This window comes from Prionailurus viverrinus, chromosome X (genome assembly GCF_022837055.1).
Source record: "Prionailurus viverrinus isolate Anna chromosome X, UM_Priviv_1.0, whole genome shotgun sequence".
NCBI classification, from domain to species: Eukaryota; Metazoa; Chordata; class Mammalia; order Carnivora; family Felidae; genus Prionailurus; species Prionailurus viverrinus.
The window spans coordinates 25,813,353-25,832,399 of NC_062579.1; positions in this window are offsets into that span (position 1 = coordinate 25,813,353).

The following is a 19,047-nucleotide window of genomic DNA, read 5'->3' on the forward strand; positions in this document are numbered from 1 at the left end:
TTTGGTACTCCAACCAGGTACAGCACCATAACCTGGTAACTTGTCAGAAAAATCGTAAATTCTCAGATACAATCCCTGAGAAACCACATCAGACCTTCTGAGGATGAGCCCCAGGAGTACAGTTTAAAAAACCCTCCAGGGGATGCTGATGCCTACACCATCTTCCAAAGACCACCAAGAGAATGGAGTCTGAGACGCCCTCAACAACATCTTTCTTATTAAAGGACTCATTAAAATATCACTTTGTGTGTTAACTCTGTATTACAGGTGCTTTCCAGAATCACTACAAACACACACACACACACACACACTCAAACATATATTCTAAATCCTGTTTCACTATCTGCTTCTGTGTTCACTTATTAAAACAAAGATTCATAACGCCTATGTTTCATAGGGCTCCTATGAAAACTAAATGGATCAATACATAAAAAGGATTTACAACAGTGCCAGGCACATGTTGAGATGCTAAGGAAAAGTAAGCTACAATTCTGATTTCATTACTAATTGAAATATATTAATCTTTAATATTTCAACTTTTTTTGCAGATTTTATTTTAAAGCCATCTGCACACCAAACATGGGGCTCAAACTTATAACCCCGAGATCAAGAGTCTACCAAATGAGCCAGCCAGGTGCCACAATATTTGCATGTGTTAAATGAAAAAAAAAAATCAAGTAAGAATTGTCTTTTATTTGCAAGTTAGGAAGCACCAGAATTTAATCCCAGGATCTTATTAGGTTCTTATGCCATAATTTTCATCTTTCTGATGTATAAAATCTGTTGTCATTTGAAGAACTCTACATAACCTTTTGCCATGGCAGGCACTCTAATAATTATGGCCACTGTCATAGGGGTGATGGTCCCTATGAAAGGGATGAATATATTTCCACCTATGTAAGTTTGTATACATGTGCTCATTACTATGTATTTAAAACTCTACTTGAGTTAGGAAATTTTCTTTTCAGTTACTGAGGTATTACTAAGGATTAAAGCCCAGGGCAATGTGACTGGGGCTTCCTAAATACAACTGACATTTGAGTAATTCGACATGAAAATAAATAGTAATTGCTTTGTAATGTGACTTTGTAGTCACATATCCTTTTTTGACAGAATCAAGTTTTCTTGTCAGTTCTGGCTTCAAGTCCCACATAGACATTTGCCAGAATAACGATTCACCACTAGGAATAGTCTCCAGTAGGGGTTTAGCATCTAGTTCATCAGCACAGATGATTCAAAGAATAGGCACTGAATCTACAAAATGAACAAATCTTCCAAATTCAGAAATGAATTTCTTAATTTAGCAGCTTGATAGCCAATATACTGAAAATTAAGAATTTTATATGGAGATGTAAAAATAGTATGAAGAACTCCTGTTCCTCTCCCAACTAGCTGCACTAATTATGATTTTGCCAAATTTGCATCTTCTACCTCTCCTTATTAAAAACACACACAGAAGCGCACACACACGCACACACAAGACGCAAAGATATATGGACTATTTACCTATACGCTCTTGAAAATTTACTTCCTAAGAACAGGACATTCCTCTCTCCCCTTTTAAAATACCTTTTTTGTAATGATCTTGCTTTATAATGAAATTTATGAATAAAATATCTGACTAGACATAAAATTAGGGAAACCAGCATATAAAATCGCAATTGCACTATTATAGAAAAATGTAAGGAGAGTACATACCAGGGAAAAATTAAATAATCATCTAGAGTAGATATCCAAATGAAAACATCATATTGGTGATTCTCATATTATAACCTATGTTACCACCAGGGTCAGTTTCAAAATCCTGATTTTCTTGTATGCTTCTGAACAAAATAAAGTACAAACTTCTCTGAGCATAAAAAAGAAATCACTGAATTATTAGAAAATACAGCAAATATTACAAGAGTGACAAAGTGCTTTGTGTTGCTATAGAAAACAAAGTGTCTCTGTGTGGACACGTATGAACAGGCTTCCCAGGTGCATACACACCTGGATGTAGGGCTTTATGACATTCTGTGGAATGGACAGGTCGTTCTCTGCTGTGCAGAATGAAGCTGCACATTACAGGATGTCTGGCATTCCTGCCTTGCCCACTCACTCACTCTACCATTTCCCAGCCACCTCTTAGGGAACTACAACTCTCAATGAGAATAAGTGACTTAAGGAAAGCAGAAAAGCACGATTATTTGAAGGTATATGGCTTCTGCAAAATGTTTCATTTATATACTTTTTATTCAACAACTAATTAATAAAACCAAAACTGCATTAATTTGACCAAAAAATTTAAGGCCTGAGAACCTACTTTTTCATGACCCCAGTAATACAGGTAGCTACTATCAGAAATTTTTCTAAGATTATGAGTTCCAGTGATCAGCCTCCAGATGGAGCATTAATACAGAAGATTTAAGAAACCTAGTAGAGTCTTCAAGTAACCTTGATTTAGTTGCTAAGATGATGCTACCCATTTTGCCTTGCCGGCAAAAATTTCTTTAGAGAGTATTAATATAAAACTTAAAAGGAAATACTTCTATTTCTCCTTAGGTACCTTCAACATCAAAATAATAACCATCATACAAATATGAGCTATTTTATATCAAATATATCTGGTCATTTATCACTAGGGCATTAAGTGAAGAGTACACTGAGCTTAAAATATTAGCTATACATTGTCTTAAATTTTAACTATATTCTCAGCAATCATGAGTAACAGTTCAATGTACTGGTTTAAAGGCAATGTTACCTGAAATTAACTTTATTTGAATCATAATGATTTTATGTAAGGTTTCCTCTGCAAAATGCATCTTAGACTTCTGGGAAAATGGCAGAGAAGGAGTATCCGGAGCTCCTTCATTCCAGAGACACACGAAGATACCAGTCCCATCCCAGATAATAGTCACATCAGTGTAACAAATTCACAATATGACCCAAAGACAGGCAGAAGAGACTTTCCACAGTTAATGGTAGAGAAAAGGCCACATTGAAAATGGTAGGGGGCCAAAAACTAAGTTTGGAAGCACACCCCTAGCGAGAAACCACAAATGGGAAGGACACCACGGGCACTGAGAAGGGAGAGAAGCAGAGCCCACACCAAGCACCCAAGGCATGGGGGAGCTGTACTGAAAAGACAAGTCCCCATAACATTTGGTTTGAAAATCAATGGTGCTTAATTTTTCAAGTTTTTACCATCAGTGAGGCGTAGCTCTGGGCACATTAAAAATCAGAGAGTTTAGCTGCATGGGAGCCAGAGAGCAACAGGAAATGGAGTCTCTGCCCTTAAATATATAGCAAAACAAAAAGCCCAGGCAAGATATAGCACAGAAGCAGCAGTTGGAAAAGCACCTGCGGTACACATGCATATTTATTTACTAATCTCAGAATTTATGCTGCAGGGGCAAGGATGTTTAGAAGACTTGTCCGAAAACAGAAGTGCTGGTAGGTACCGTTTCATCCACATCCCTACCCTAGACAGTCTGATATTCCAGGGAAGCAAGATGAATTTGTAGTCTACAACAACCTTATTAGTAACTGTGTTCACTGTCTGCATGTTCCCCTGAGGGAACCCAACACACCTCACTCAGTAGATGCCCATCCAAAGCAGCTCCTAACCCCACACACACTGCAAGCCACCCTGGCAGGGACCACAGCCACTCCAATGTGACTGCTGCCCTAGGGGTAGGGGGAGATAACCACATACACCAGTGTGCCCACAGTCCCAGCAGCCAAGCTTTATAGGTGGCAGCACAGAGCAAGTGTTCTGCCTATCAGTGCAATTGCAGCCACAGCAGAAGGTCTTGGGGCAGGCATCTGACCTGACTGCTGGCCCAGCTCAGCAACAAAAACTTCTCAGGGGGCTGCACACAGCGAGAGTCCTGCAGCTTGGTATGACTACAGCCTGAGCAGAGGGACTGAAGGTAGGCCCTGGGTCTGACTCCTAGTCTCACCCACCAATGAAAACCTCCCAGAGAACAAGGCAGGGAAGACATCCTGCAGGTTGGTACAACGGCAGCTTCAGTAGATAGGCTGAGGGCTGGCGGGTGGTCTGACTGCTGACACTGTCCAACAACAAACCCAAGGCGGCCCAGACAACCCCTTCATAGCACAAGGACTGACACTGTCCGAAAGAGCCAAAGTGGGCCAATGCAGCCAACTGGACTAAAGGCAAACATGGCTCAGCCTCAACAGTAGGGCACACACAACCCACACAGTAGATCCCTTTGAGGCATCTGGGTCTGGTGGTCAAAGGCAACACGCTATAGGAAACCACTGGACCTCTTCTTCTTGAAGACACAACCTGCAAGATGAGAAGACATAAGTGACTTTGCTGATGAAATGAAATGCACACACAGTTAGATAAAATGATGAGACAGAGGAATATATCCAAGATGAAAAATAGGACGGAATCATAGCAGAGGACCTAAATGAAATGGAGGCAGGTAATAGGTCTCATAAAGAATCCAAAGTAATGGTTATAATGATAGTTACTGGACTTAAGAATGTAGGATCTCAGTAAGACCCTCGACAAAGAAACAGAAAATATAAAAACAGAACCAGAGTTGAAGAACTACATAATTGAAATTAAAAATACACTTGAGGCCACCAATATCAGATTAGAGCAGGCAGAAGAAAGGATCAGTACCCGGGAAGACAGAGTAAAGGAAAGCAGCCAAGCTTAATAGCAAAAATAAGGAATAAAAAATGAGAATAGATTAAGGGAACTCAGTGACATCATCAAGCATATTAGCAATGTATTATAGAGATCTCAGAAAGAAAATAGAAAGAGAAGGGAGCAGAAAATTTTCTCAAGAAATAATAACTTCAAATGTCCCTAATCTGGATCAGGAAACTGAAATCCAGATCCAGGAGGCCAAGGGAGCCTCCAACAAAAATCAACCCAAAAAGGTCCACACCAAGACATTTAACAGTTAAAATGGAAAAGAGTACTGATAAAGAGAGAATTTTAAAAGCAGCTAAAGAAATGAGAAATCTCCTAAAGCTATGAGAGTTTTTTCACCAGAAGCCTTACAATCCAGAAGGGAGTGTGGCACAACACATTCAAAGTGCTGAAAGGGGGAAAAAAACTGCAACCAAGAATACACTATTCAGCAAGGCTGTCATTCACAACAGAAGGAGAGATAAAGAATTTCCTGTACAAACTAAAGTTAAAGGAGATCATCAACACTAAACTGGCCTTACAAAAAACATTAAATTCTTTGATGACAAGGCCATAATCAGGAGTAAGAAAATTATTAAAACAAAAATTGTCACAGGTAAAGGCACACATAATAAAACTAGTAGGTTAATCACTTAGAAATCAAGTATCATGGTTAAAGCACAAAAGCAGTAAAATCAATTTTATCTGTAAACATTAGTCAAGGGATTCACTAAGTATATAAAGTATGACACTCTATACCTTAAATGTGTGCGGGGGTATTAAAATCTTAGTACTTTCAGAATGGGTTTAAATGTAAGTGACCATCAACTTAAAAGAGACTGCTATATGCCTAAGTTGTTATATATGAACCTAATGGTAACCACAAATCAAAAACCTGCAACAGATACACAAAAAATAAAGAAAAAGGTATCCAAACATGTCATAAAGAAAGCCATCAAACCACAAGGGAAGAGAGAGAACTATGGAATTACCTTAAAACAAGTGAAAAAATGACAGTAAGAATCAGAGAGCATCTCCAGAAACAACAAAACAAGTGATAAAATGGCACTAAGTAAATATCTAAAATTACTTTGAATGTAATTGGACTCAAGGTACCAAACAAAAGACATAGTGAATGATGGATTTAAAAAAAAAAAAAAAAGGACCCATCTATGCGCTACCCACAAGAGACTCATTTAAGACCTAAAGACATATACAGATTGAAAGTGAAGGAATGAAAAAATATTTGCCATAAAAATGAAAATGAAATAAAGCTGGGGTAGCAGTTTTTTTATCAGACAAAAGAGACCTTAATAGGAAGTCTTGAACAAGAGACAAAGGAGAACACTATATAATGATAAAGGGAACAATTCAAGAAGAGGATTCAACAATTGGAAATATTTATGCACCCAATACTGGAGTACATTAATTCATAAAGCCCCTATTAAAGAACGTAAAGGAGAATTTGACAGTAATACATTAATAGTAGGGGACTTTAAAACGCCACTTACAATAACAGATGGATCATCCAGACATAAAATTAGCAAGGAAACAGTGGCTTTTAATGACACACTGGACCAAATGCACCTAACGGATATATTCAGAACATTTCACCCACCAACAGCAGAATACACATTCTTTTCAAGGGCACGTAGAACACTTTCCAGAATAGATCCTGTTAGGCTACAAAACAAATATCAATAAACTAACAAAGACTGAAATTGTATCATGCATCTTTGCTGCTCACAATGGTATGTATGAAACCTCAAATCAGTTACCAAAAAAATATGAAAACAGCACTAATACATGGAGGGTAAATACACAAATGGGTAATGAGGAAATCAAAGAGGAAATCAAAAAATACAGAGACAAATGAAAATGAGAACCAGAGTTCAAAATCTTTGGGATGAACAAGAACTGTTCTAAGAGGAAAGATATAGCAATAGGAAAGATTATACCTCAAGAAACCAGAAAATCTCAAATAACCTAATCTTACACCTAAAGAGCAAGAAAAAGAAGAACAAAGCCAAAAAGCCATTAGAAGGAAGGAAATCATAATGACTGAAGCAAGGGAAAGAAAGAAAGAAAGAAAGAAAGAAAGAAAGAAAGAAAGAAAGAAAGAAAGAAAGAAAGAAAGAAAGAAGAAAGAAAGAGAATAAAAAGAAAGTTATCACTGAAACCAGGATCTCGTTCTTTATAAACAGTAACAAAATTTGTTAGCCTTAAGCCAGACTCCTGAAAAAGGAAAAAAGAGAGAGAATTCAAAATCAGGAATATTAGAGGATAAATAACAACCATCACCACAGAAATATAAAGGGTTATAAGAGGATATTATGAAAAACTTTATGCCAAGAAATTGGACAACCTAGAAGAAATGTATAAATTCCTAAAACCACATAACCTTCCAAAAGTAAATTAGGAAGAAAATTTGAACAGACCAATTATCATCAATGAAATTGAATCAATTATCAGAAAGCTCCCAACAAATAAAAGTTAAATATTAGATGGATTTCACAGGTGAATTCTACCAAGCATCCAAAGAACAGTTAATACTGATTCTTTTCAAACTATTCCAGATGTAGAAGAGGAAGAAAAGCTTCCAAATTCATTCTATGTGGCCAGCATTACTCTGCCAACAGAACCAGGTGAAGATGCCACAAAAAAAAAAAAAAACTTCATTATCTGATGAACACAAATGGAAAACAAAAATCGTCAACAAGAAAAAGACTAAGAACCATATGATCATTTCAATAGATGCAAAAAAAAAAAGCATTTGACAAAGTACAACACCCTTTCATGATAAAAACTCACAAAAGTAGGTTTAGAGAGAACATACCTCAACATAATAAGGCCCTATACAAAAAACCTAGAGCTAATATCATATTGAATGAGGGAAAACAGAGCTTTTCCTCTAACATCAGCAAGAAGACAGATGCCCAGTCTCATCAGTTCTATTGCACATAGTTCTGGAAGTCCTCACCACAGACAGGAATCGGACAAGAAGGAAAAAGCATCCATATTGCTAAGAAAGTAACAAAATTTCCAGTATTTGTATATGACCTAATACTACGTGTGGAAAAAATCTAACGATTCCACCAAAAACTACAACTGATAAATGAATTCAATCAAGTTGCAGAATATAAAACTAATATGCAGAAATCTGTTGCATTTCTGTCCTCTAATAATGAACTAGCAGAAAAAGCAATGAAAGGAACAATCTCATTTACAATGGCACCAAAAGAGTAAAATACCTAAGAATAAATTTAACCCAGGAAAAGATCTGCACTTCAAAACAATAAAATAAAACACTGATGAAACAAACGGAAGATGACACACGTGCAAAGATAGTTCATGTTCTTGCATTTGAAGAACAATATTGTTAAAATATCCATACTACCCAAAGCAATCTATAGATTTAATGCCATCCCTATCAAAATACCAACATTTTTCACAATACTAGAATAATCCTAAGATTTGTTTGCAATCACAAAAGGTTTCCAAATAACCAATACAATCTTGAGAAAGAAGAAAAAAGCTGGATATATCACAATTCTAGATTGAAGACAGACTACGAAGCTGTAGTAATCAAAACAGGAGCGCCTGGTTGGGTCAGTCAGTTAAGCATCTGACTTCAGCTCAGGTCATGATCTCACAGTTTGTGGGTTCAAGCCCTGCATCGGGGTCTGTGCTGACGGCTCAGAGCCAGGAGCCTGCTTTGGATTCTGTGTCTCCCTCTCTCTCTCTGCCCCTCCCCTGCTCATGCTTTTGCTTTCTCTCTCAAAAGAAAAATGTTAAAAAATTAAAATAATACAGTATGGTACTCGCACAAACACAGACACATAGACCAACCGGACAGAATAGAGAGCCCGGAAATAAAGCCATACTTTTATGGTCTATATGTCTAGGACAAGGAGGCCAAAATATAAAATGTCTCTTCAATAAATGGTTCTGGGAAAGCTAGACAGCTACATGCACAAGAATGAAACTGGACTACTTTCTTATACCATACACAAAACCTCAAAATGGACTAAAGATCTAAATGGGAGACCAGAAAACATAAAACTCCTAGAGGAGAACATAGGCAGTAATTTCTTTGACATAAGCTGTAGAAACCTTTTTCTAAATCTGTCTCCTCTGACAAGGGAAATGAAAGCAAAATTTAACTGTTGGGACCACAACCCAATAAAAAACTTTTGCAGAGCAAAGGAAATCCTCAACAAGACAAAAAGACAAGTTACTGAATGGGAGAAGATATTTGCCAATGATATATCTCTTAAGGGGTTAATATCCAAAATACAGAAAAAATTACACAACTCAAAGCTAAAAAAAGAAAAAAATCACCAAGTAATCTGATTAGAAATGGACAGAAGGTCTGAATAGATATTTTTCCAAAGAAGACATACAAATGGCCAACAGACACATGAAAAGATGACCAACATCACTCATTATAAGGGAACTGCACATCAAAACAAGATATCACTTCATACCTGTCAGAATGGCTAAAATTAACAACGAGTAACAAGTGTTCAAGGGGATGTTAAGGAAAGGGACCCTTGTATGGTGTTGGTGGGAATGCAAATTGGTACCATGACTGTGGTAAATAGTATGGAGGTTCTTCAAAATTTTTAAAATGGAATTACTGTATGATCCAATAATTCTACTACTGGATATTTACCTAAAGAATATAAAGACACTAAAATATACTAAAACAATATATAAAGTCTATGTTCACTGCAACATTATTTAGAAAAGCCACATTTTGGAAGCAACCCCAATGTCCATCAACAGATAAATGGATCAAGATGATTTTATACATATAAAAAATAACACATACATATGCACAATGACAAATTAGTCATAATACATAATGAGATCATTGCATTTTCAAGCACACAGGTGGACATAGAGGGTATGATGCTAGATCAAGTCAGGCAGTCAGATAAATACCGTATGACTTCACTCACATGTGGAATTTAAGAAACAACAGAAGAAAAAAGGTACCAAACAAGTCATATTCTTAAGTATGAAGAACAAAGTGGTGGTTGCCAGAGGGGAGGTAGGTGACAGGATCGGTAAAAAAGGTAAAAGGGTTAAGAGTACACTTACTGTGGCAGGCAGTGAGTAATGTAAAGAATTGTTGAATCATTTTATTGTAAACCTGAAACTAACAAAACACTGCATATTAATTATACTTCAATTTTTAAAGTACATTTTAAAAAGCTAGTTTGGAATGCAAAGTTGGTCTACAGTAACCTTTTTAAATGAAAAACAGTAAAAAAAATATGTACAATGTGTGCAGTAGGTAATATCTCAGTAATATGGTCTTATCTAAAAATATCAAAGGGGTAAATTAAGAAAGACAATATTCCAAATGTCTACCTCCAAATTTAGCAGCCCTTATCACAGGTACCTAATAAAATTAAAACAGGAATCTTAATTACAAAAGGGTAAAAGTTATCTCCCTGACCTAATTTAAGTGCAACTGGATAGTACAAATCATTCTCTGTAACTTACATATTATGTAAAAAAAAAAAATCGCAAAACTGAAAAAATGATTCAAATGTTTTTTCAAAATGTTCTCAAGTGGAAAAAAGGTCTGTGGCATATTTAGCCAGTGACCTCTATTCTTTCCTAGTTATGATCAAGAAAAGGATGAAATCATAAATGCAATGCATTTCCTTTTGCATGAAGGTTAATATTTTGGATAAAAAAGTAAAGCAAAGAAGCCTTTGTTTTACGCCCAGTAGTACAAGTGCCATTGCCAATACTTGAGACATTATATTTTAAAGCAACATAAAATTAAAATATATGCTCTAGAGATAAATTCTGCAATAGGAAGAGATGAGATTTACCCAATCCCTGCTTCAATTTTGACACAGGTATTTTTAAAAATTCATTTGGCTTCAAAATGTGTTAACAATTCTACCCAAACATGAAATTCACTCACATATCCTGTATCAAGGAGTCCTTGTTCTATTTCTTCCAGTACAGATAAGTGACCTAAGTATACACTTTCAATGTAAGTATGTATACATCACTAAATTTTACTGAATGACACCCTTGGGAAAACCACACTGTTCAGAAAACATCACCTTTAACTACTTGTATACATGTTGGTGTACATGTACGTACATATATATGTCTTTGTGTATATACAGCACATATGTCCTTATGCATTATATCTAGTGAGAGAGAGAAAGAAAATAGAAAAAGCACATAGTAACTCAGTCTCTCATCCACTGGACAGAGTGGCTTCCTTCATCAGTGTCAAATGTGGTTACATTTTGTGTCATGTTAGACACTGGAAAGTAGATTGAGTGCACCAGTATTTAGAGTGCAGGTTTGGATACAGCAGTCAAATACCAACAAGAGTCACACTTGAGTTTACAACCTAGAAATGAAAGGCCTTTTCAACCCTTTGAACTAAACATGGGAAGCAGAAGGTTTAGAATGCATTTTGACTTTTGAGAGTTGATGCATTTACTAATCTGTTCTGAGAAGAAAATAGACATGAATAAATACATTCCATAACGTGACTAAAACAATTTCTCTTAGGAATCAATTGTTGTCAGGATGTCATTCATCACAAAAACTCTGAAGATCCTGAGGTTAAAACTACCCACAAAGAACAATTTTTAAATTTTTTTTTAAAAAGTGGGGGTATTATTTAAAAAATATCAAGATTTGTAAGCACTCAGACAATTATTTACAACTACAGTATTTCCTTTTAATTAGAAATGTAAAAAATATTTTAAAATAACATGCAAGATCAGGTATTTAAATATGAAGAGAATATTTAACATATAGAAAACCCGAAACATCAATATAGTTTCCATATGGTGGTGAAATTATAGCTAATCTTTATTTTCTTTCCCATGCTTATCTGCATTTTGCAAATTTTATATGGCAAGCCCCTATTACTTTCATAAGAACAAAAAAAGCAAAATGTGTAATTATGTTGTGAAAATTTATTCCCCATCTCTGGATACGGAAACTTGTAAGGATATCTCTAGGTGGTAATAAATCGACCAAAAATTGTCAGGCGAAAGAAGAGCACAACAAGAATTAGACATGTTTCTTGTTTTGTGTCTGTATTACAGTAAAAAGTAACTTGCTTCTGCATTCTGAAAACACTTTGGAAAATAATTTTAAGTTGAAAAGAAAAGAACTTCTTCCTAGACCTGATTTTTTAATGTCTGTTTCCTCTATGTCCACTTTAACTTACCCCCACTCCTAAAAGAAAATTAGACCACTTTCTCAAGTTTGGATCTCTTGTTAGTAAACTGTTGTCTTCACTTGGACCAGCGAGTAAGCTTTCTCACACTTCAAGAGAAACATAAGCAATGTTTAAAAACCAGAAGAAAAAGTGAATTTATACTATAGAGAGGCCTCTTTTAGCGCCTGAAGTGGGAATTTCAGCAGTTTCCCAAAAATGGCCTCAGTATTTACCACTGGATTTTGCAAAGATTGTGGCAAAACCCTATCTACAATTGAATTAAATAATGCAAAGCAGCTCCAACAGAACTTGGTGCGATGATAGAAATGTTCTAGAGCTGCCCTGTCCAGTGAGATAGTCATTAGACACATGTGGCTCTTGAGGAACCATTATGTAACCAGTACATTTTAAATTGTACATAATTTTAATTAGTTTAAATTTAGATGGCTACGTGTCACTAGCATATCCAAGATATTCAACTTAATGCGTAACTTTATGTCCTTGATCCCAAGGAGGGAAATTAGTTTTAGAGTAAATAAAATGCCAGAATATATTTTGAAAGCTTTACTGAGATATACTTTGCATACCGTAAAACCTATCCTCTGTAATTGTATAATTCAGTGTTTTTTTAATATATTCAGAGACATGTGCGATCATTATCACAATCTCAGAACATTTCAGCATCCTAAACAGAAACTCTCTACACATTAACAGTCACTCCCTCCCCCAATTTCGAGCACTAGGCAATTAATTACTCCTCTACTTTGTGTCTCCATACATTTGTTATTCTGGACATTTCATATGGAATCATGGAAAATGTGGTCTTTTCTGACTGGCTCCTTGTACTTGATATAGTGTTTTTAAAGTTTGCTCATGCGTGCATCAGTAATTCATTCTTTTTGCTGCCAATATTCTATTGTACGAATACAGCACATTCAATTTATCCATTTGCCAAGTGCTGAACAAATGATTTATTTTCTGTCTTTGGCTACCATGAAAAATGGTAACGTGAAGATCCCTGCACGTTTCAGGTTAGTGCGTGTTTTCATTTCTCTTGGGAATATAGTTAGGAGTGAGAATGCTAAGTCATACAGTAGCTACTCAAGATTTAGCATTTAGAGGACTACACAAGTAGTAGTATTTTCCCGCATTGTCATCTCACGCACTTTGTCTACTTTACAGCTGTTCTACCACATGTGAAGCTGTATTCCAGAGTGATTCTGATTTGAAATTTCCTAATAGCAATAATGCTGAGCATTTTTTCATGTACTACTTAGAACTTATTTTTGAAGAAATTTCAATTCAAATCATGTACATTTTTGATTGGGCTATTTTTCTATTAATTTTTGAGTTCTTTACATACTTAAGATACAAGCCCCTTATCAAATATATATTTTACAAATACACCCCCCCCCCATTCTGTGGGTTGTCTTTCATTTTCTTGACGGCATCACTTGCAGTATACAAGTCTTCCATTCTGTTGAAGCCCAATTCATCTCATTCTCATTTCGTCAGTCAGATTTATGTTATTGTATCTAAGAACCATCACCTAACCAATGTCAGGTACATGTACTCTTATGTTGTCTTCAATGGTTTTTATAATTTTAGTTCTTATATTTAGGTCTAGTACCCACTCTGAGTTACGTATCAAGTGAGATAGAGTTCTTATGTCATTCTCTTTCACAGGGAGATCTTGTTTGGCCCATTTGTTGAAAATGTTTTTCTTTGCCTCAGTGAATTATGTGGTCACCCTTGTTGAACATCAAGTCATCATAAATGTATCTGTTTACTTCTCAACTGCCAATTCAATCTCATCATTTTATATGTTTGTCATTAGGCAGCATCACACTCCATCATTCCTGTGACATTCTGGTAAGTTTTGAATTCAGGAAACCTGAGTCCTCCCAACCCCATTTTACTCTTCTCTTGCAAGTTTGTCTTGGCTATTCTTTATCCCTTGTTTTCCACATGAATTTCAGGATCAATCTGTGAATGTCTTTGGAAAAAAAAAACAAAAACAACTGGGATTTTCGTAGAAAATGCACTCAATCTGAAGATTAATATGGGGACTGGTGTCATATCCACATTAAGTTTTATGATTTATAAATACAGGTGACTATTTATTTTGGTATTTCACTTAGCAATGGTTTCCGTTTTCACGGTCCAACTATTAAATTTCATTAAATTTATTCCAAAGTATTTTTACTCATCTTGGTGGTATTGTAAATGGACTTCATTTCTTAGTTTCATTTTACTGTCATCTCTGCCACTGTACAAGAGAATTAAATTTGGCGTACTAATAGTGTGTTCTGCAACTTTGCCAAACTTATTTATTAACTGTGACATATTTTTGTATGGATTCCTTACCGTTTTCTATGTACAAAATCAAGGCATCTACAAATGGAGGGAGTTTTACTTTATCTTTTTTATGGGGATGCCCCTTTTTCCCTTTTCTTGTGTAACGGCAGTGCTAACAGGACCAATACAATGTTGAAGACAAGCATCAAGGGGAGACATTCCGTCTTATTCCAAATCTTTGGAGAAAAGAGTCAAGTCTTCCACCATCAAGTGTAATTTTAGCTCTCAGCATTTTCGTAGATGTTTCTTTATCAAGCTCAGGAAGGTCCCTTGTATTCCTCATTTGTTCAATTTACTTCTTTATCAACAATGTGTATTCTTTTCTTTTAAATGTTCTTCATTAGTAACATTAGGTTGTCTGACTCCTTTATTTTAATAAGATAGATTTCACTGGTTGGTTTTTGGATGTGAAACCAACCTTGCATTCCTAGGTAAATATCACTCAGTTGGTATATAAAATCCTTGATGGATTTGTTTCACTAATATTTTATTGAGAATTTCCACCTCTGTACCCATGCGATGGATCAGTCTGCTGTTTCCTGTCCTATCTTTGTCTGGGTTTTATTAGGTAACAATGCCCTTCCAGAATGATGTGGGAAGTGTTTATTTCTTGTGTTTGTTTTTAGAAGACTCTATAAAAATTATTAAGTAATTTTGAAAATTTAGCTTCCCCAGCAAAGTTATTATCCAATTCAACTAAATTATCCCCTTGAAATCGAAATTGAGTTTTACATTACTGCTAGTAAATTGCTGACCTCTCCCAGCAATGTTTTTATTTTGAAGTCAGGTTACAACAAAAAAATAAATTATACAGAATTAATCTACTCATCTTGTGGCCAGTCACAAAGTCCTTTCTCACTTTTCCCAAGCCTGGCACTCGAACCTGGGGAAGACTGTGGCAATAATAGATACCAGAACAGAACCAGATTCATTCTCCAACTGATGTTGATCTTTTTTTAAAATCTTTTACAAACCATCCTGAGAGATCTGATGGATCTTGAAATAGTTAATACTTAAGAGTTATAAAAGAAGGTAAACTTAGCAAACATTTTCATTTGCTAGCTGTTTAAGAAACTCCATTTGAAATCATTCAAGTAATAGATTTTCTCATACACTCACTCTCAGATCGGGTAAGAAAGAAGAAAACAGACTTTTCAACCTGATTTAAGCTGACTTTAGAATGATCCATACAGGGGCGCCTGGGTGGCGCAGTGGGTTAAGCGTCCGACTTCAGCCAGGTCACGATCTCTCGGTCCGTGAGTTCGAGCCCCGCGTCGGGCTCTGGGCTGATGGCTCGGAGCCTGGAGCCTGTTTCCGATTCTGTGTCTCCCTCTCTCTCTGCCCCTCCCCCGTTCATGCTCTGTCTCTCTCTGTCCCAAAAATAAATAAACGTTGAAAAAAAAATTAAAAAAAAAAAAAGAATGATCCATACAAAGTCCTCTGCATGTGTTTGACAAAGAAAGATTAGAACACAGAATCTTAGTATGGCACAAGAAACAAGTAACTGGTAACATACTTGTCCCATCACTGAAAACAACGATATAACAAAACATGAGAAAACTTTCTAGGATCTGGTCAGTAACAGGCATAGGACTTTGATACTTCAGAAAAGGTAAACACAAAGTAAGCACAGCATCTCCCTGTATTTCTGTCTAGAAGCACATTCTAGCTATAGGGCAAGATAATGCACCCCTAGAAGTGGTGGGTGTGGTTGGCCAGAGCAGACAGAGATCTTCATTCTAAGCTAATGAAGATGCTGGAATCTGTACAGCAGGGTTAACAGAGAAGAGCCAAGTATGCAGACAGGGTCCCAGAAATCTTCATGGGGATTCATCATCTTTCCACTGCCAAGAGTATAGTCCTACTGTGTGAAAATCTGGGAAACTTAGTAGGAAACACCCGCTGTTTTGCTGAACGCTGAGCAACAAGCAGCGATATCAGAGGCTACATCATGCTAGGAGCACTGGCATTCTTGCTTAGAGAGCAGAGACCTCCCTCAACACCTTGGAATGAACAGCTTCCTTGATACCCCCAGGAAGGCCTTACCTTAGCAATATACTCTATGACCTAGAAAAAGGTCCATGGTCTAGAACTAAGACTAAATTAGTGTCAAGTTAATAAAGAATAAAACCATATCTAATGCACTCTAAAGTAACCACCAACAATTTAAATGCCTGGGCAAACTCAATGTCCTTTAAAGGCAAACAGTTCTCCATAAGGTGTCACTCACAGTGTCCACCATAGGAAAAAGTTCAAGGCATGAAAAGGAGTAGGAAAAAGTGTCCCACAAGGAAGATCTGGCTGAGTATTAGCAACTCACTAATTTTCTATTATTTTATCCAAAAATGTGATCCCTTGGTCCCTATTTGTCAAGTCCATGAGCATGTAACATCTTTATTTTCTAAGCCTCAATTATCTCTAAACTCTTTATGCAAAGGAACGTTTACTACATCTAGGTCTTTAAAGTCTGTAGGTAGAACTCCAGCCATCAGAGGGCATACCTGAAAGATTTTTTTTAAATCAACTATTCCCCTTATTTTGATTCTGTTGTTCCTGTAGGTGTATGAAGTAATATTGTACTTATTTTCTCTAGTATATACCTCTCTTTTTGTTTTATCAAAGAGAACGTCAGGTAAGTTCCAATTTCCTTATACTTGGAGGTGCATGTTTCTAAAATCTTAAATAAACCACATTTTCAAATTTCAGCCACTTCCCAAATGCTCTATGGCACCAGAGTAACACCTACTTTATTACCATGCTCACCTCTGAACCCATGCTTATTTCACATCAGTGCACTGTACTTTTCTAAAAATTTCAATGGTCAAGTCAAATCTCAACCTCTTCCTGAAATCCTTCCCTTCTAACATGTAACTCTTCCCATTTTCTCTCCATTCAAACTGCAATCAACTGTGTATTCTTTCCTGCTCTCCCCACTAAATTGATACTTATGTACATCAAACGTAAACAAAATTCATTATGTAAAATCCATCAAGAACTTGATATAAAGAACACGAGAACATGGTTTTCCTATTTCCTTATATTCCCCGTAACAAAATACACTGCACCTCATGTCTCCTCCTACCGCGCGCACACACACACACACACACACACACATCCTGGTAAGAATATTAGATGAAGTCACTGAAAAAGCAAAATAAATATTCAGGAACATTTCAATTGATCTCAAACATGTTAAAATTATTTCCTCAAAAACGAATAAGAAACTAAACCTTTTCTAAATATTTGGTTCCCTATCTTCAATATCCACTAAAAAGAACGTTTCCACCTTTTCACAATGTAAGATTTTTATCCATTTTATCCTTTCCTTACCTCTAATTAGGTTCAGTTATCCTCACCTTTTTCTAACCAAAGGCAAATTTAAAAGTTCAAAACTATAATGAGATGGTTAAAGGACACCATAATTTGTTTCAATAAATTATCTAAGTAAAATAGTGGTGTAACTCCGGTGATTTGCTCTTTTTCTGCACAGAAGCTGAAAGCTAGCTTTACAGCAGGAAAATTCATAGTACTTGTACATACTGATAAAACAGAAAGCTTTGTGTTCATTCTCTGTTCAATTGTTTCTCATGAGACAAAATAGTTTTTTGTTTTGTTTTTTGTTTTTACTTTAATCCCTGATCTGTGGCCTCTCAGTAGTCTGTCCAGGTTTCAAATGCTCTGCAATGAGCATCATTTTTATTCAGGATTCAGGATTCTCTTATATACCAACCACTTAAAACTAACTTATTTAGTTGCAATTTTTCTCAAAGATGCTTACCAATAAAGGGGAGAATATAGTTTGTTTTTTTTTCCCCAGTTTCCTACCAGGAAGATAAAACTCCGTAATCTCTTTGCATAGCAGAGATAGAAGCAGACAAATGTAGTCAAGATAGAACAATACACAGGAGAATTCAATTTGATGTCCCATGAGGGCCATGGAAAGTAGATGCATGCGCTCTGTCTGCTCCACAATTTAGATCCAATCGAGACAAACTGTACATTTACATGAAAAGACATGCAAGATAAAACAGGCTATTTACTTGTACTTTTCATATGCTCCTGATGCAGGGATAATGAGAGTATTAGTCACAATATACTTCAAAATATAATCCATTTAACAAACCCTTACCGTAGCACACTGAGGCCTCTCAGAAAGGAAATTTCCCAGGTTTTGAAAAACGAAATTGAATCACGCCTTTCATGTAACTCCCATGTTTTTTTCAAGTGCACAGTCCATCACTGGCATTCAATATTAAATAACCAGGAGTGTTACTGACCATGTAACAATATCCTTTCTCCATCAACCCTGACCCACCCACCTGTTAACCTATAGAGGAAACATTAACTCAACTGGAGAAAAACAAAACTCTTGTGTTTCTTTTATTCCACTTGGGTTAAGATCTGAAAAATATCCATCTCTTCTGCAAGCTTTCTTCAAGGGCTCCTTTAAAGTAAATTACCATAAAAGCCAAACCTGCATGAATCAATAGACTTTGCCCAACATATTAAAAGTGCTGAAATGGAGACAAATAAAAAAGCATCACAAGTCATCCATAATAAATTAGTTTGTCTGCAGTAGTGACATCAGGCCAATGTGAGAAAGAACTTACTTCTGAGCTATTTAGCCACTCTAGCAGAAGATTCCAGTGATGCAAGACATAATTTAAAGGCCAATAAAACATTTTCATCCACCCACTAAAATTACTTTCCTCTTCCTTTCACCTTGTCAATTAAAACACATCTTTAAGTTGTTTCTTCCACTTGACTTTTTGTTTTCAGCACTTTTGACAAAATCAGCAAGACCACATATGACAGAAGGATC